Source organism: Protopterus annectens, chromosome 10.part0 (genome assembly GCF_019279795.1).
Source record: "Protopterus annectens isolate FY-2018-M chromosome 10.part0, PAN1.0, whole genome shotgun sequence".
NCBI classification, from domain to species: domain Eukaryota; kingdom Metazoa; phylum Chordata; order Ceratodontiformes; family Protopteridae; genus Protopterus; species Protopterus annectens.
Genome location: NC_056744.1, coordinates 1,282,693,197 through 1,282,713,986, shown reverse-complemented (window position 1 = coordinate 1,282,713,986; position 20,790 = coordinate 1,282,693,197).

The window sequence follows — 20,790 nt, the reverse complement described above, 5'->3', positions numbered from 1 at the left end:
GTGAGCGGTTTAAGAAATATTTATTTTAATTTCTCCATTATAGACAATTTAGTAGAAAATATGAGAGGTGGGGATTTAAGTAATAGAACTGAACAGAAAGAACTTAGATGGATTTTGACACTGGCTGCACATAAATCACCGGGGCTGAATGATTATATATCCCTTAAACCTGTTCTGAAGAACAGGAAACTTAAGAAGAAAGTAGTATGAAGCAATCTGCTGTGCTCTGGAACTAGGGTTATGTTTCAAATAGGACATGCAAGCATGCTTTATAGTGCTTTTAGGCTTTTTACACACATTTTTATATATTTTTTATACAAACTTTTTATGTGTTTTTATATGTATTTCTGCATGTATTTTTATATGCATTTTCTACATATATGTTTTTATCTGATTTAAAAGAGTGTGTATCTCTTTGAATCTGGAAAGCATTGGAGTCTTGTATTCTCCACAGGGATTGGTGGGTCTTGTGTGATGTGTATTATAAAAAGGGGATTGTTTTTAAGCATGTTTGTTTTGGTCTGAGGAAGCAACCAGGAGAGGTTGCGAAAGCGCTTACCTATGCAATAAAGGTTTCTGTGGAACTTTATTTGGGTTCTTACTTGGATTTTTATTGGAGTTTGGCTTCTCCTTGGTTTTAGTGTTTGGAACATTGTTTTCTTTTACATTGGACTTTTGTGTTTGTTCCATCACTCAGCAAACAGGGCTTTTCCTTTTTCATTGTTGGTTTAAGAAATTTGCTGAGTCTTGGGAATTTTTCCATATTACCAGTAGTCCTGAGTATCCTCAAGCCAATGGTTTAGCTGAATGTGCAGTTTAGAGTGCAAAGCACCTGTTGGAGAAAACCGAGAGAGATGGTACCTATGTTTTCCTTAACTTACTCAATTGCAGAAATATTCCTCAAGACAACTTGCTTGGTTCACCTGCTCAGAGATTGAAGTCCAGACAGACATGAACAACTCCTTCAGTCAGCAAACACTTGTTAATACCAAATGCAAAGAACAACAGAGTGGTCAAGGCTCAACTTTCAAGAAAATGTCAGTCACAAAAGTTGCACTATGATAAGACCAGTAATTCCTTCAACCTTTACTGCAAGGAGAAGTTGTGAGAATGCAAACATATAAAGGATATGAGTGGGAATCGTGAAGAACATTTGTGAGGAACTGAGATCTTACATTATAGAATCGGAAAGAATGGATTTCAGATGGAATTGTAGACGTGTTACCTTTTTCTGAACCAGTGCTACAGCAGATTGCGTGTGACAATGACTAATTCCCAGACTGACTTTGCTCAAATTCAAAAGCACAGTGTGCTTACTTCAAACAATTTTGATGTAAAAAATCAAAATGAAAGGGTTGCCAGGGAGACTGTGTACACCTGATTTAAGTGCTTTCATTCACTTTAATAATAACTATTGAACTTCTTCAGATATAACAAAGCAACAAACAATCACAAATTTAAAATGCTGGCAAAAGTCACATGATGGGTTACATACAATAGGCTGTAATTACTGAAATTAAAAAACATTAAAAGAAATATATTTAGATGTAAATGAAAAAAAATCATTAAAAAATGTGGTACTTATGTATTATCGCAACCAGATTGCGGTCATGAAATTCAGATACTTCAAGTGAAATGAGTGCATGCACAACTCAGAATTGATCTTCCAAGTTTTTCTACTGTCACATTACAGTGGTCAAGTTTCAGGAGCACACTAAGCTGTATGCATACACAGCTAGTTTGTACAGCAATTATACACTGGAATCCTATATGGTGTAGCACTGATGTGATTACCTGCTCTCACAAGCAGTTTCCAAAGCTGCCATCATTCTTCCCAGTTGAAAAGAAACGAACACCGTTATTTACTGACATTAACACTCAATGATGAGTCGGACACCACACAAATACAACTTGCATGGAATAATTTAATACTATGAGGCAGAAATCTGGACACTGGAGAGGTATCAGTGTTCCCCAGTGCATTCAAGGTAATGCAGACACAGACATGTTTAAAAAATATATAAAAGGCCGGTAAACATGGAGTCCACTAAACAGTAGCTCATTGTAAAGTCATTCATCCCTTCTGCTCTGAGTTTTCCTAATACTAAATCACATTTGTAAATTCTGACCCACACAATACAGGGACATAATTTAAAGCTTGATCTTTTACCCTTTTTAAAAACTGGAGAAATCGGTACTTACAGATTCCGTTTGTCAGTACGATAGCACCCATTACAATTTGCCTATGCAGTTCTAATGCATGGAAATCTGGAAGACTACTTTTTAATTGGTTTCTCTTACTGAAGGTAATCCAAACTTTTTCATTAGAACTAAGGACTTTGATCAACACCTCGCAGTGTTTCATGGCCTCATTTCACTTGAACTAGGCGAATTTCACAACCGCAAAAATCTGGTTGCGATAATACATAAGTACCAAAAATGTATATGTGTATGTACATAAATACATTAGGTTAAAAAACATAAGAAATTCATCCTCATTCAAAAGCATAAATGCCTGAAGTTATAATTTATGTGAGAGTAAACACATTTTAAATTAATAAGATCATTAAGTCCTGTTTTATTATCTACCGCCAACCTCACTTGCCATTTAGCTTATCGACAGTCAAGTATAACATTAATGTTGCCTTTGAAGCTGTTAGAATCTGCCTTGTCAATAATGAAGAAATTAAATTTCTTGATGTTAGCACAAATAGATGAATGCTTTGCAAGAGCATTATTTCTGACTTTTTTATGAATAGCTAAAGTGTGCTCATAGATGCATTTTGATCATTTTCTTTTATTTTTTCCAACATAATAAAAGATTACTGTGCATTTTTTTCAATCAAAGATGATTGTGGGGCATGAGTGAATTTAGTATGTAAAGTACCTGTAGACTGGTTATTGCTTATATCTTCAGTGTAACTTTGAGGGTATTATTTAATTGATGGTATTATGAGTGCAGTACAACTCAAAATATAGGCAAATTATTTATTCATACTGCTAAGTAGAGGTGATGTCTTGTTGAGTATAGGTGATATCAAATTCACAATGTGATTACAGAATTTCTGTGCTATTATATCATCAAGTGTTCCTATATCCTCTTCAAAAAAAAAAACTGTTGCAGCTTTTGTGGTGTATAACCACATGGAATTCCATAATGCTGAGATATTTTTTAGAAACATGAGACAATTTGATCCAAGTACCTCTAACTCTGCCTTTTGTTTCACAGACTACACATCATTTTATATTCTGTCTTTGCCTAATGCTGTGTCCTATTTCAGTTCAGTCTTCTTCATTACTTAAAACGATGGCACTAAAGACGAAACACTGTCAGATGTTTTCAGTTTCACCGGATCTCCACTAGAATCAAATAAATGATATCTAACTATGATCACTTACAGGTGAACTACAGAGATAACCTAGAGATTGACTGACTGATTGAGAATGACATTCTAACTTACAAGTAAAAGAATTTTCTTTAAGCTGTAGTGTCAGTATGTCCACAGTCCTAAAAAAATTCTGGAATAGTATTAACCACTTCCTTCATCAAATGCACTGCCAAATAACATCTCTCTTTCTTTATCTGTATAATACTGAGATAGTGAAACATTTCTTTTATCACTTGTATGTTGCTGGATGTAAAGCTATATCATATGATATTAAGGTCAGTATTTGCATACAGCCCTTATACCTGTTCATCCTTTACCCTTCAAATGGTAATTGTACTTCTAGTTTGTAAATTCTTAAAAAAAAGCGTATACCTGAATAATTAACTTTGGACAGTCTGTCCCCAGAGTTGCAAAAATATCAACCAAAACAAGCTTTTCTTGTGTTTTCATAATTATTAACTGGTCTATCAGGGAATAGTATGACCCTTCCAACTGGAAACAAATGTTCATAGCTCCATTGCATAAAGACAGGCCTTCAGTCTTATTAAATAATTCCTGACCAATTATCCTTCTTTTTCATCAGTGAGGAGTCTCCTATACTCTATGTGATGCAAATTCACAATCCAGTATATCTGAATCTCCTCCACTAAGGGGCTATGGCATCGGACTGCTCCAATGTGTCCCTTACTCTCAGGATGGACATGCCCATCTTCACCACACCAGTTCTAACAGACAATCAGTCCATCAATCAAACACATGTAATTTGGGTCATAGCCAGCATTGTATTCCTCTATAGCAAAAGATCTAAGATGACTCTGAAACATCATTGGCTATGCAAATACAAAATATTTTTTTTCTGAAAAAGTAAGGGTTGCTATGGCAAACTGATAGTAACTACCATCTCATACACTGTGTACATTTGTATGGACTATTTCACCTCTTAACCATAAGTAGGAGTAGTTATAATGTTCACATTTGCCACAAGCCATCACAAATGACATATCTTTTCCACTTACTGCAGAGCTTACAATTATTGAAATTCTTGATTATAGATTCATAGGTCCATAGGTTCATAGGTTTATACTAGGCTATCTGCCCTAAGGCATTTATAAGCCTAGCCCAAATTTTTGTGGCTTACGCCACCCCTTATATGAAAAAATACTGTGCCCATTAGTTTGTTGTGCCTCTGTCCAGCAGTGACACAGAGATGATTCCCGGGGTAAACCTACGATCTCCCATCCACAGGTCTAGATTTCTCTTGAACAGAGTCAGCGAGGTGCTCTGCCTCACATGGACCGGGATTTTATTCCACAGCATAGGGAGTCTCTGAGTGATAAATTTATCCCTCCAGCACGTCCTATTTATATCCGTGCTAAGGTTTAAGTCGCTTGATCTAGTGGTTTTGGTGGATTTGGATTTTTTGAGGTGGAGCATGTCCATTAATTCCGGGTTGGACATGGCCTTGTATGTCAGGCACATGTCACCTCTGAGCAGACGGTATGCGACTGAATAGTGCTGGAGTTTCTTCAATCTGGCAGCATATGACAGATTTTGGAGTCCCTTTATCCTTTTGCTGAGGAACTTTTGGGGTCTCTCCAATTGCTGCAGATGTCGGGTGAGATACATCCCGAATGGGGCATTGTACTCGATCATTGGTCTGATAAGTGAAGAGTACAGGGGAACAATGACCTCACTAGATCTGGATGTGAATCCCTTCATGATCAGGTGGGCAATGTAGAAGGTCTTTCTAACCACTTTAGCAACATGAGTGTCAAAAGAAAGGCCACTGTCAACCTGGGTCCCCAGGTCCCTGATAACCTCTTCTGTGCTTAGTGGATTGCCACCTATATGGTAGCTTGGGGTTACCTTGTTTTTCCCGAAGGGTATGACTATACATTTTTTGGCGTTTAACTTCAGGCCATGGCTCTGGCACCAGCTATCTGTTTCTGTGAGTCCCTTCTGAAGGATATCCATGTCCGATGCACTTTCCACTATGGCGCCCAGTTTGCAGTCGGCTGCAAACTTTGTCAGCCAAAGTCCTCCCATGCTGGCCTGTACTTCTGAGAAGTAGATGCCAAACAATAGGGGGCCAAGGACCGAGCCCTGTGGGATACCACTTGTGACCGGCTTGGAGTCTGACACAGCGCCAGCAACTCTAACCCTGTGGGTTCTGTCCTTAAGCCAGTTTGCAACCCATCTTGTGACATATGGGTTTACATTTAAGCTGGTAAGTTTTTCTACAATACCCGAGTGGGGTATTGAGTCGAAAGCCTTTGCAAGGTCATGGTAGGCTGTATGGACTGCCTTTCCCTCATCAATGGCCTTGGTGACTGTTTTGAAGAAGTCGACCAAGTTCAAAAGGCATGATCTTCCCTTGACAAAGCCAAACTGGGTCGGGTCCAATGTCTGCAAGTCCCCTATATCTTTGTTTATGAGCTCCATTATGATCCTCTCCATAGCTTTGCAGACTAGACTTGTTAAGCTTATGGGGCGGTAATTACCAGGGTCCGTAGAGGCGCCGCCTTTGTGGAGTGGGACCACAGTTGCCGTACGCCACTCCTTGGGCACGTATCCTGTGGTAAGGCTGAGATTAAACAGCTGCCTTATGTGCGGGTTTAATTCCTCATTTAGCTCGTGTAGCACACAGCCGGGGACACCATCCGGTCCCATTGATGCTGTGTTTTTAGCTTTAGAGAGAGCAGCTTTCACCTGCGCATTTGAGATGTCCGGGAGGCTACACTCGGCTGGGATAGTTATCTCTCCTTTAGGGTTGGAGAGGGGGGTGAAGTTTGCACTAAACCTGTCTGCCAGTATGTTGGCAATGTCTGTGGGTTCAGTGATTTTTGTATCATTTTGGACTAATTCTGAGCATATCTGGGAGTTTCCACCCAGGTTCCTAACATAACTGAAAAAGGCCTTATGATTGTCCTTTGAATCCATGGCAATTTTTCTCTCAAAATTGGCCTTAGTTGATTTTATGAGTGCTCGTATTTTTTTACTAATAATGATCAGGGGTGACTTCCCTTTTATGGATTTTGTTCTATCATGTAATAGCTTTCTCCTGTGATACAATTGTGATACAATTATGTTTTCTGTGTGAGATTTATATTCCCCAAATTGTTTCTCCTTGTTTAGAGTTAAACATGGATACAATGTCATCATAAACATAGGTCATCAGCTGAGATGCTGACTGTTGTGTGAAAATCTGAAAATAAATTTGTTGACTCCAAGTAAACTATTGCTACAGATATACTGTAGAGCAAGCTCCCCTACACTGATGGGAGAAATGGATGATCTGGAAGGAATCCAACGACGCATGTGACATAGCACACTATCAGAGAATGTGGAATTGCTGAGGTCAAGCAAAAGGGAGTTATAAAAGCAAAAAGTAAGACTGAAAAGTCTTATTTAACTAATTTAAGCATCCCAAGTCCTAAAAGCATTATGTCACTATTACAATAATGCACTCAACTGCCTGAGAACAGTGAAATGGATATTAGAGAGTTTAGCAGTATTGTTCAGTGAGCTAACCATGAGGCGAATGCCTCAGGAAGTAGCCAAAGTTATGTATCATTTACAATGGGCATTATGGTTGCAAAACTGAGCATTGTCAGGAATGAAACAATGAATAAAATCAGTGAACAATTAAGTGGGGGAAGGAGGCACTGGTTTATACAACTGTCACAAATGAATGATTCAATTATAATGAAAAGTAAGGTAATATTACTTGATAATATGGACCTGATAGAAATAATATGTGATCAAATGAGCAGTATAGATAACATGAAAAAAAAACTACTAAATTATCTGAGTTATGTAAGAGGGACGTAGGATGAAATGATGTGGCTACCATATGTGAGATGAACCGTACTGATTCAGTAAGCCTCCTAGCTGACTGTATGAACGAAAACTTGCAATTAATTTTTAATACATTGGAAGGTCTAGAGTCAGCAGTTACTATTATTTCCAAATTGCAAAAGTCTGTAAATGTGCTTGAACAACAATAAAATGAAGATGCAAATAAATTAGAAACAATAGTGAATACATATGACTCAATGGAATTAATGTAAAAATAAGATCGCTTATCTGAACTAGAAAAGGCTCAGGCTTCTCTTTCAGCAACGGGACTGGACTTTTAGGCATGAGTGAGGTGCAAAAGTGTTTATGTACTAGGTGTGTCTGAGAAATGGGAAGGAGGAAGCAGGTCTGGAATCTATATTATAACAAATACTTGCTGCTACTATGGATATCCGCGGTGGTGGTGCTGCAGTAGCATTGTCGCCTCACAGCAAGACGTTGTCCCATTCGAATCTCAGCTAGAGCATCTTCTATGGAGACATGCATGAATGGGTGTACCTTCATTGAAGGTTGTGCATTAGGGCCGGCAACTCAGCATGTAAAAATCAACTGCCAATCATTAACAGACCGGAGTTCCGCTGTGGCGACCCCTAACCGGGAAAAGCCGAAAGACACAACAACTTGCTGCTACTATGGATATACCTGCTTCAGTACAGCATTATGATTTGGAACTCTTTCATTGTACAACTAGTAAAAGTAATACAAGTCCAAGGCCAATAAGAGTCAAATTTATGAAATATAGAGAAAAAAAATTTTGGCAACTGCAATACAGAAAAAAAATTACAAGTAGAATTTAAATTTCTCTTTTCTCTGACCTACCATATGAAATTGTTGTAAAAAGGAAATCATTTTCATCAATTAGTACTTTATTATGATAGAAGAAAATTAAGTATTCTTCTGTTTAGCTATGATGAAAGTTATATGGAAGTCAGTTCCACTGCTTTTCAGCAATGACATTGGAACCAGACATGAATTTGAGGATTTGGGAATTATTTAGCTCCATTTCTGAAGTTAAATGCTTACTGGATGCTTGACTTTTTCCATTTTGGACTTGTGTTTTTATTTGTTTTTCCTTTCTTTTTCGTGTTTTCTATATCTTTGAGTACAGAAGTGACTGTGGAGTTTTTTTGCTCATGGAAATTTAAAGAAATCCCACTGGAGTTAAGGTAAGAAGTTTATTATGGTATGCAATGTTTATTGATATTTTAAGTGCTAATCTTAATGGTACACATAATATATCTAAGCTCAGGATGGCTATGAGTTTCATTGAAGGCAGTCCTGAAAATTTCTTTCTTATACAGGAAACCCATGAAGATAAGAGTTTCTGTGGAATAGCTCTTTTAATTAAAACATTTTGTGATTATATTATGGCATTCATCAGAAAATGGCATGATGTTCCAAAGGTAACTTCAAAGATTTTTTTGAATTTTTGATAGAATATTATAATAAACATTTGGGACCTTTGACTGATAAAGTGAATACTCACTATGAGGAAATACAACATTTTTCATCTAATGGGAACTTTCCAATGAGAAATAACAAATATATGCAGGAAATGGATGACTATGAGAAAGATTTACGGGCATGCAAACTTAAAAAATATGCCAGGGACATTAATGATTATAAAACTGAGTCCATGTATAGATGGAAACATAAAAAACGATCCGTCCGATTTTCAGAAGTTAAAAATGAGAAAATGGGAGTGGATAAAAGGAAAAGAGTGCGCTCTATTTTGAGAAAGCCGAGTGTGAGAATTGTTGATGGGGATTCTAGTACATCTGAATTCTCATCAAATATAACAGCTACTGATGTAGAAAATGTGGACAGTGTTTAAAGCCTATCACCGGTCCAGAAATGAAGTAATGGCCCTTTAGACAGGGAGGAAGAAAGCATAAACACAAACAACATGGAAAAGACTTTCAGGCAGATGTTGAAAGGGCAACACGAACTACAATAGATGATACATGTGATGAAAACGATTTGATAGTTAATTTAACTTGTTATACCCCAAGTAATGATGAAACTGATGTGTTAAATAAAGGCTTAAGCTATGTACCTGCATCTTATGTTTCCCATGTTTCTGTGGTGTATGATGTGAAAAATTTTTGCCGTAATTTAAATCTAAAATATTATTATAGTAATAAGCCTGGAAATGAAGTAGAATCCAATTTTACAATTAAAAAGTCCACTTTTCAACCTCCCTACCACCCAGCTGTAAAGCTATTTGAAGAACCTATTTTATGGGATTTACATTTAAATCAAAATAATATTTTTAGAAATTTCAGTGTCAATTTGACATCTGATCAGATGTTAGCTTTGCAGAATCTACACAATAATGATAATTTAGTGGTGGTAAAAGAGGATAAGAAAGGGACTATAGTATTGTGGGAATCTACTAATTATGATGTTGAGGTTATGAGACAATTGAATGACTTTGCATCTTATATAAGACTACCATTTGATCCAGGACAAGGTTTTAAATTTACGGTGGATACATTTCTGGATGAAATGGTTTCTAAGGGTATGTTAACTAAGGAAATAAGTGAACAATTGAAGGTGGAGGACCCTGAACCATCTTATTTTTATATTTTGCCCAAAATTCATAAAACTGTAGTTAATCTCCTTGGAAGACCAATAGTTTCAAGTAGAGGCTCTTTGACTGATCCCCTGTCTTAGTTTTTAGAAAAACAATTAAAACCATTGTTGTCCTGGGTGAGGGCTAGGATAAAGGACAGCAATGAATTTGTGAAACTTATAGATGATATTCAGGTACCAGTACATGCATATTTATGTACATTGGATGTTCAGTCATTATATACGAGTATTCCACATGAAGGTGGACTAAGAGCGGTAAAATATTGGGAAGACAGGTCGGAATTATATAGTGACATGCTGATTGAATTTTTACTTAAAGCACTGGGGTTAATTTTGGAACATAATGCCTTTTTCTATAAGAATGATTGGTATTTACAGATCAAAGGTACAGCTATGGGTACTAATTTTGTATCCATATATGCTGATTTATTCATGGGCTTTTTGGAAGCTAAACTGATATACCATGATGAAAATCAATATAAACAGCTTATAAATATGTGGCGTAGATTTTTAGATGACTGTTGCTGCATATGGATAGGATCTATGGAAACATGGCATGAATTTGTTGCTTACCTAAACATGAATAGTTTGGGTATTAAGTTTCTTGGGAAAATTTAGTCATTTAACATAGATTTTTTGAATGTGAACGTTTCCAAATTAATAGATGGCACAATGGCTACAAGTTTATTTAGGAAGCCATTTACAAAAAATTCCATATTAGATGCCAACAGTTGCCACCAAGCCTGTGTTAAAAATAATATACCAACGGCACAATTCTTGAGATTAAGAAGTTTGTGCAGTACTGACCAATGCTTTGAAAAAGAAGCTAATAAAATGGAGTGCAGATTCCAAAAAGGGAATATGCTAAAGATTTAATTTCTAAAGCACATGAGTTTAGTAATAAACAGGAAAGGGAAAATTTGTTAAAATCTGATAATGAAGGAGGGGTAGAAAAGATGGAAACACAGAGGTTAAGATTTATTACCACTTTTGGATTAAATACATTTAAGATCAAAGGAATTATTCAGAAATATTGGGCAGTTTTGAAGTCTAACCCATTTTTTAAGGATTTAATTGATGAACAATGCCAGTCTGGCTACAGAAGAGGAAGAAATATAGGTGAATACCTTAATAAATATAAAAAAGTTTGTTTATGGGATACATGTCAAAGAATGTAACATCAAGGGGTAGTACTTTTTGTGGAAACTGTGTTTTTTGTAAAGTGATATCTAGAACTAAATCTTTCACATCAGTTAACACTATGAAGGTATTTGATATTAAGACTTTACATGAAGCAAAGATTGTGTAATATACATGGCAGTGTGTAAATGTGGAGCATTTTACATGGGGCAAACATCAAGGCCTTTAAAACAAAGAATGGCTACGCACATTAGTGATATAAATTGTAAGAGTGCGTAGTGCATTATGCAAGCATTATTTAGAACACGGTGGGGCACACTTTACTTTTGTGGTTATAGATGGAGTTCAAGGTGATGAGCTACTAATAATGAAAAAACATAAAATCTTAGATAAGAAAAAAAACTTGGATACTTAAATTAGGGGGACTATATAAACCAGGACTGAATGAAAAATTGTAATTATTAATAATGTTATGTTTTCCCATGGTATTAGGGTTACTATGAAAAGAAAAAAGAATAAATGGTTACTGTTTTCTTAAATGGAGTGTATATAACTAAGGGACAATGTCACTTCCTGTATAATTTTACACTGGACGCCTATATGGTGAAACCGGTTTGTTGTGTTTGTTGCTGAGCTTTATTTGGAGCCATTATTTTGTGCACTGAAGAGTGTATTTGTTCACTAAGTCATTAAAAGCGAATCCATAGTTGTATGGTGTGGTTTATTACCACATAACGTTTATCTGAAGCAAGCTGGTGCTGGTGAAATTTGGTGTGGTTAACTATTGACTACCCATGTACAGCTTTACTTCGGGGTAAGGCATTTGTCTGTGCACCATTCATGTGTGTGTATATATAGATAAATTAATGGAAGAGTGGTTGCTATTTCAATTATTATTGATGTGTTAAAAATCACTGTTGCTTCTATTTATGGTCCATTTCAGAATTATCAGATGCTTTTAGATAGCAAAATGAATGTATTACAGTATCTGCAGAATGATGCAGATAATACTGAAAGTGATTGCAAAGTAGTAAAGATCGATCTTTTTGCCATCACAATTTTCATATCAAATTAATCATGGTATAATACTCTCCAGTTTTATTGCTTGGGAGAATTAAATTGAAACATGGAAAGCTAAACATTCTGAAACTAAAGAATTTACTCATATTACTCATAAAGATAACTGGTGTACTATATACAGGCTTTCTAATGAAATATTTAAATTCTCACAAATGTCAGTACTCCCAACATGAGCATGTTGATATTATAAATTGTTGAGAATGTCAACAGATTCATTAGTATTATAACCAAACATGTCTTTAGATTAATATTTTATTAAATAAGGATATCACTTTAACTCCTGATTTTTTTTGACCTGTTGGATGAATTTAATAAGAAAGAAACATTACAGATTGCCTTGGCTACAATGGTAAAAAAAAATTGAAACATTGGAAAAATGCACCTTTACTGGAACCCAGTATAAATGAATTGTGGTCTTTATATTATGAATATGTTACCTGCCAGTGAGAAAATACCTACTGTAATTGACTTTTTTTTCTTTCTTGTTTTTCTTTTCTTCTTTTTCTTTTTCTACTTTATTGCTTGTTTTGCATATATTGTGTTCTGGTTTATTGAGCTTTATGATTTGAATAATAGTAATAGTAATAAAATAACAATATTGAACAAGCAACCCCATACATTCATAAATATATTCCCAAGAAAAATTGCTTTAAATTATCAGAAACAAAATGAAAAAAAAAAAAACAGTACAGACCTGAATATCTTCCAAGGGCAAAGTATAAAATAGCAGTAAAAGAACTCAGAAGACTACCACGGCAATAAAATGATTTATTACAGACAAGTGCTTTCATGTAGTACACCTACGCTTTCTCAAGTCCTTAATACAAAATAGCATAGCATTTCACATTTTATACAAGTTAACTGTACTAAAGGTTAATTGTAACAATTAAAATCACATCATTAAATCATTAGTTCCTCATTTCATTTACTTAAGGGGACAAGCAACTAACTGGTTTAATGTCAGGGGCGGCTTGTGCTATTGGACTGCAGGACTGCAGCCCTCCCAGCTGTAAAATAAAACAAATTAAACAAAATATATTATAAAAATAACAAAAAGAAAATAATAAAATAACTGCGAGTCCCAGAATATCGAGCATGCATGGCGTTTCCGATATTCGGACTGCTGGTGAACCAGTCTGGAGCATGCGCACAGAATCCAAACTGTCTCCACCTGCAGTCCAGATTACAAAGACAACATGCATGTCTACATTTTCCCAGCAGTCTATGCAGTCAGAACAGCATAGACTGGAAGGGGATCGGATTGCAATGTCTGCAGGCAGGGTGGTCTCACGGGACAGATAGGACAAGTCTTATGTGCTCTCGTGGGAAGGGCTTGCCTATTGCATGGATTAACAGCTTGGCCAGCGATGATGGTGCAGGAATAGATTGTACAGCTCGGAGCTTGCTGCTTTTGACAGACTTTGCAGGTAAGTGTGTGTAGGAATGGATTGTACAGGTGTGTGTTGCTACTTTTGGTGGACTTTGTAGGTTTGTGACTGTTTGTGGGCTTGCCTATTGCATGGATTAACAGCTTGGCCAGCGATGATGGTGCAGGAATGGATTGTACAGCTCGGAGCTTGCTGCTTTTGACAGACTTTGCAGATAAGTGTGTGTAGGAATGGATTGTACAGGTGTGTGTGTGTGTTGCTGCTTTTGATGGACTTTGCAGGTGTGTGTTGCTGCTTTTGATGGACTTTGCAGGTGTGTGTGTTGCTGCTTTTGATGGACTTTGCAAGTTTGTGACTGTGTGACTGTGTGTGTGTGTAAAATGCCTCAGTCACTACATGGTGATGGGTAGAGAATAAGGCTTGAACCCTGTACCATGGGCCCAAATGGCAAGAGCCTGAATTCCCTACCCACCACCATTTATAAAAGTAATGCAGATTTTTGCCTCATATTTGCTCTGTTCCTCATAAAATCTGTGGTTTCTGTACTTTTGTTTCTCAGCACAGCACGTTGTACAGTGGTGCAGTGGTACCATTGTTGCCTAACATCTACAGATTATCTGATTTGATTCTTGGCTGGGGTGCCTTCTATGTGGAGTCTGCATGTTCTCCCTGTATTTGTGTGGGTTTTCTCTGGTGTCCTCTCATCTTACAAAGACATGTCTGGAGTGTTTCTTCCTCTGCCAAAAATTGGCTTTTGTTTCAAATCAGACTTTCCTGGTTAACAAATATTAAATAAATAAAAATGACAAGCATTGGACTTTCAGATTTCATATTCTTCAGAAAGTACATGGTAACACAAAACCTATTATTATAGCAAGTTTCTAAGTTTATAAGATGGATATTTGAAATTTATCCCTATTTTTGGGACTGTATTCCCCCATGATTGGCTTCGTCCAGGTTTTTTGTGCCAAGGTTGAGAGCTATGGTGATAACTGAACTCACTGAATATGTTTGGGGGCTGTATTCCCGCATTACTTGCTTTGTCTGTGTTTTTGCTAAGAGGTTGAGAGCTATGGTGAGAACTGAATTCACTGAATATGTTTGGGGGGCTGTATTCCCCCATTATTGGCTTTGTTCAGGTGTTTTGTGCTCAGATGTTGACAGCTATGGTGAGAAATGAATTCACTGAATGTAGCCATTTAGGTTTCAGTCTTCCTCTTTCATAAAATTGATGATTGATTTGTCATAGTGGCATGTTGCTTTGACTGTTTTGCACAGGGTCCTGGGTTCAATGCTTGGCAGTGAAATGTATGGTGGTAACATAGCATTTTATTCTAGCAACTTTCCAACATTATACAAGAAATGTTTAAAATGTGTCCCTGTTTTTTGGTCTTTTGCCCCTCCCCCTAAATTTTGGCTTTTTCCAGATTTCTTGTGCTGCAAAGTTCAGAGATACAGCTGAGTGTCAAGTAAATTTTACAAGAAGCTGAGAGCTGCAGGGGAACAAAAGTTTAGTGATGCTTAAGTTATGATGAGTCAGCCTGCATTGTCAATAGCACAACAGGTAGTGTACTTGCTTTTGATGCAGAAGGCTGTGGGTTCTACTCCCACAATAAGTAGATGCATTGCTGATACTGTACTGTATTGTAAAGGGGGTGGATGCTGCAGTTGTTTTTGGTGAAGATACCTAGTAACTCTGAACCTGTTATTAGTTTGCCATCCATTCCCTATTGCAATATTACTAGCTTATCATTTTTTAATGAAACATAGGCAATTTATTCCTCGAGGGCAACAGACACTTTATTTGTAGATGAAACAATGACACATAAAGTTGTTTGCTAGCAGCAACCTCTTCATTAGTTACAGATTTCTTTAATGTGGAATTATTTAGATGACTTTTACTTCTTCAGAGATTGTGCATATTTACTGATACTGGTGGAATGTAGAAGTTTGAGTAGACTTTAATGTGGAATTATTTGGATGACTTTTACTTCTTCAGAGATTGTACATATTTACTGATACTGGTGGAATGTAAAAGTTTGAGTAGACTTTTATGATAGAAATGTTCTGAATTGGGCAATTTTGTTGTTATTGGTGCATGCATTTTTTTCATTGTTTACTGGAAAAATGTTCTGAATTGGGCAGTTTTGTCATTATTGGTGCATGCATTTTGTTTCATTGTTTACTGGAAAAATGTTCAAAATAAATTTAAAACACCCTCTACAGCTGTACTATATTGTACAAGGAATATCATTTAATAAAATCAGAAAGGTCTATCAAAGACCAAGTGGATGTTTCATGTGCAAGGGGCCTATGATTTGAAAACAGCCCAAAGTTAATCTTTACCTGTCACTGGCAAAATGCATTTTCTTTGAATGTGGGTTTCAATGCTGTTTCAATGAATGTGAGTTTCAAGGGCAGAGAAGTTTTAATGCTAAGTCTGTTTTCACTGTGAGATTGCATTGCTTTGTTTATCAGATGTCTTAGTGTTTGTGCAAAATAAAATTTTCAAATAAAGCCCAAATCATCGTAGAAGTAAAGCAGTATGCACATTAGTGGTTATGGTAAATGGGGTGAAATAGCCAAGTAATGGTTCATTGGAATAGCTGAAGGGGGGAGGCTCCATTCAACCATGATTTTGTGAGGGGGAAGGGCGGCAAACTCAAAGACAGCCCCGGCTGAACTATACCTCTCAACTGTCCAGATTTTCACAGAATGAATAGATTTTTGCTTCTTATTTTTGGTTTGTTCCTTATTAAATGTGTGGTTTTCTGGCAAATAATGTGGGAATTAAGTCACTAAATAATGACAGACACTGAGGGCAGGATTCACGAAGCCTCCGTGTAAGAGTTACAAGGCTTACACGGAGGCTGCAGTTAAACGGTGTGATGTCAGCATGTCATGCATATGCATGAGGGCATGCTGACTCACACCTAAGGCTTACACGGTCCATGGAAGACAGTAGGGGGCGTGTCCGTAGGCCGAGCCCTGCAAATGGACACGCCCCTAGAAGAGTAAAAGTCCCGAAAGTAAACCCCCATGACAGAGTCCATGGAAATGTGAATAAACACAACACAACACATGCCCCCACAGACTATGAACATAAAATATATAAATGAACATGTTATATTTTTTTTAAATTGTAAAGATGTTTGCCCGTGAGTGCGCTCGTTTGCGCGGGCATGCCCATAGCTAAGCCACAATTAGCAGTCAGTGGAAAAGCATATAAGAACTAAATATGCAAAATAAGCCAAAAAGCAATAGCGTAGCGGTAGAGATGTCAGCTGAAGAGCAGGCAGTCAAGGTTCGAGCCCCCACAACATCAATTTTTATTTTTAGTGAAATAAGCACGAAACAAGTCCCTGACATATATGTACACATATAAAATTATATTTTATGTAAAATGTAATGAAATGGGCCATTTATTTTGAAGAAATGTGAGATAACAAAATAATAAAAAATGCCAGATGTGCCTATAGCTGAGCTACAGTTTAACAAGTTGAGTGCATCTGCCCGTAGGTGAGCAGTGGTTTAACAGGTGTAAAATGAGTGCCCGAAGGTGAGCAGTGGTTTAACAGGTGCAAAATGAGTGCCCGTAGGTGAGCAGTGGTTTAACATGCTGAAACTGTGTGCACCTAGCTGAGCTGAGCGTAATATGCGTGCTGACAGCTGAATGAAGCGTAAACCAGCATAACCCATTTGCGCGGAGCTGCGCACCGCGCCAACAAGCTAACCGATGGGCAACGTTGAGCAAGCTGTAACAAAACTGTCTTTACACAGACACACCTCCTAGCCTGTGTAGACAGTCATAAAATATAAAAAGCAGTGGCCAGGTTCGAACCCAGGATACCATACACCATAGTCAAGGTACTGAACCACTAAGCCACGACATCTGTACTTAGAAATGCAGTAATAGCAAATATATAGGAATGAATAGAAAGAGGAGCATGACAAAGCAGGTTGTGTGAAGCTGATACAATTCCAAAATGGTCAATCACAGATAAGTGCAGGAAAAACGGCATATATAAGCCCCATAGGTGGGAATACACAGCATAACTGATTGTAGAACCAACTTGCAGCCAGAATGTCAGGTGTAGGTGAGGGTAGTTGCTTTCGAGCACAGAGGTGGGGCATTGAGGAGTCCAAATATATGGTTTGGCTCCTTGTCCACAATCATGAGGCCCAACTCATGCAGGGCCAGGTCCTGTGGGGAGCATATAGGGCTGAGGCATGGGACCGGTTGGCTCATGATCTTACCAGTGCCACAGGGATACCAAGGACTGGTGAGCAGGTCCGTCACCACCATGCAGACCTGAAGAGATGGAAGCAGGACCAACTGAACTGTTGGATCCAGGAGGCCCGGCAAATGCCCAACGCCCCACTACTGAGTAAGTTACATCTAATTATTTATGTAAGAAATTAACCTAGCTGATATTATGGAGATGTGTATTCCAATATTACTTTATTTATATTACAGCTGCAGGTGTCCGTTCTGCAAACCGTAGAGCCTATGGCGATAGGCTGGTGCAGTTGCGCCACCAGGCAGGTCAGTAATCCTCTCCCTGTAACTGTAAATAAATATAAAAGTATGACAGTTAGCAAAAGAGTGCAGTGTAGTCACTAAGTAATAAAATGTGCAAGTAACAGTGTAAGAGGGTTCGCAAGTATTGCTTGATTACAAAAGTGTGATGCAGTCTGTAATCCAAACAGAGAAATGAAAAAGTCTGAAATAAAGTCTGAAATAAAGATGTCCCACCTGTAATATAATAGTACAAAACCTGCAGCAGGCTGAAAAGTACAGCTGCAGAAGCTGAGTAAAACACATGTGTGAAATATATCCCTGTTGAAATACAGAAACATGACAGAAGTGAGACTGTTGGAAAGGATTGTAATAACTACAGGTAAAACATGTCAATAAAGCCTAGAAGTAAGTACCATCCTGAATTGTAAAAATAAAACAAGTGAGAGAGTGTGAGAAAGAGTTATGAATCCACCAATAAAGTAGTAATAACTCCTGAATAAAGTATACTGCAGTCAGTGCAGAATTAAATGAATGTGACAAGCAGAACCAAACTGCGAAATGTGTTCAAAATGTTCCTGCAGCTGGAATGTGTATCCCAAAATCTGGATATGTTGCTCTCAGTCTGCAATATGCAGATAGTATGGTTGTCTGAAATACCAAACATCCACAGTTGTCTATAGCTATATAAAGCAAATGTAGCAGGATGATGTAGCTGAACAGAGCCAGATATGAATGTGTATAAATAAAAATGAAAATGTATATTGATGTAGCAGTAATATTCCTATCACAAACTTGAAGTAGTTATCACATAGGAAACTGTAGGTAGAACTGTAATGTGTATATATCTGCAGCTATTAGAAATGTACAGCATATGTATTGGTATTTGAAGGTGATAATTAAATTTTCTTCACCCTACCCTATAACCACATATAATCCATTCCACGTGAAATTGGTATGTGCAATCACAATTAACACCCCTGGACATTTGTCCTGTTGGGTCATACATATTTGCATATACGTTGATGCATCTGCCCTGTTCATACATCCAAACCTGATGGCCTGTTGCCATCAATCAACCCTGCATGTTGTTGGACTGTGTATTGCTGTTCAAATTATGCATGTATTATGCTTGCTGTTCAATGGTTTGAATATCTGGGTGTTTCGTTAATGGGAATACTAATGCATGCTGTTACAACTAATTGTGAATGGTATTGTATGTTACTAACCCAAACTGTCATGACATAATGCAAAACATAGGACAACAGGGAAGGCGGGTTCCAACGGAACCACCTCTCCCACCTCAGCTGGCGAGTGCACCTGGCAGTAGTGCCCAGTCCGGACCCTCCTCCTGTGGCCCTGTGCCACCTGCGGGTGGAAGCACTGCAGAGGATGGGGCTCGTCCCCCCTCTACAAGTGTGGCCGGAGGAGAACAACTACTCACCCTCCGTAGCGTCCGGACTGTGGTGCGTAGGGAGATCCAGGAAGCTGTTCTTGGGCCCCTACGCCAGCTTGAGGCACAGGTGGCACAACTAACAGGGCGTGCTTGCTGCCCGGCCTACACAGCCCCCAGCACAGCCCCATCCTGGGCAGTGAAGGCACAGTGGCAACTGCCCATAGGTGGGGATATCAGTTCCACTGTTGCCATCTTTGGGCTCATGGGCTCTAGATAGCCAAACATCCGTCCCCGTCAATTGTGTAACCCCCCCACACATGTCATACACCGCCCCTGTATGCGTCTTGTTTGTCTTGTCTGTTGACCTACCCAACCTACCTCCCCAGCTATACCGACTTCCTTTACCTGACATACCACTCTCACCTGAAAAAAAAAAAAAGGGCACTCTGTACCCACAAAAAAATGACGCCCCATACATAGCTGCCCATTTCGCACACATGTCTGCTGGACATGGAAACTGTCAATTACAATTGGCTGTACAACAAGTATTTTTGTTGTCCTCACACCTCTCTCAGGGGTGGAAGGTTTCAAATGTCACACCAAATTACAAACATATGCACAGCTGTTGCTGATGAAGAAATGGGCAGCTATGGGCCTTACCTACATCCCTCCTGCAAAACCCAAGCTTGTTTCCCTACTGTCTTACCCTCTTTGTGACCCCTTTTTCACCACTTTCCTGTCTCCCCATTTTCATTTCTTTCAAAGAAAATAGTGCAGGTGTGCGCAAGAGTAAGCACTTTTAAGCGGTTGTAAGCAGGTGTGCACAGAGCCGAACGCCAGTGCGCATGCGAAAGCTCCGAGCAAACCAGCGCTAACCCGGTTACAACTGCTTAAAAGTGCCTTAGTCACTCTGAATGACAGGTCCTGTAGTCTGCTCAAAAGCAAAATAAAATCCCACTGTCAGTCCCAAACCCAGGAAACAGTAGTCTGCATGACTTACCACTAAGCCATGACTGTTATATAAGAACATTGTGCTACAATAAATATATCATGTAATAGTAGGAATGAATGTAAAGGGAATATAGGATGTGTAGTATACAAAGCATGTCATGTATATTTACTGTCAAATCTAGTGGATTTCTATAATAGTAGTGTGTGAACAGAAACAGCCATGCTAGTTGGTAGCTAGTAGGTAATACTGTCACTGTAGCACCTTGCAAGCCACACACATACTCACAGCAGGATAATCACTGCCCATACCCCACAACCTCTTACAGGAACACATCCGGACCAAGTAATAAAATATGTGGAACAAAGGGCCAAAAACAGGGACACATTCCAAATAATGCTACAACAAACTTAGACAGTTCAGAGAGTAACAGGTTCTGCATTTTGTTGGATGTTTGGAAGGGTATGAAGTCTGAA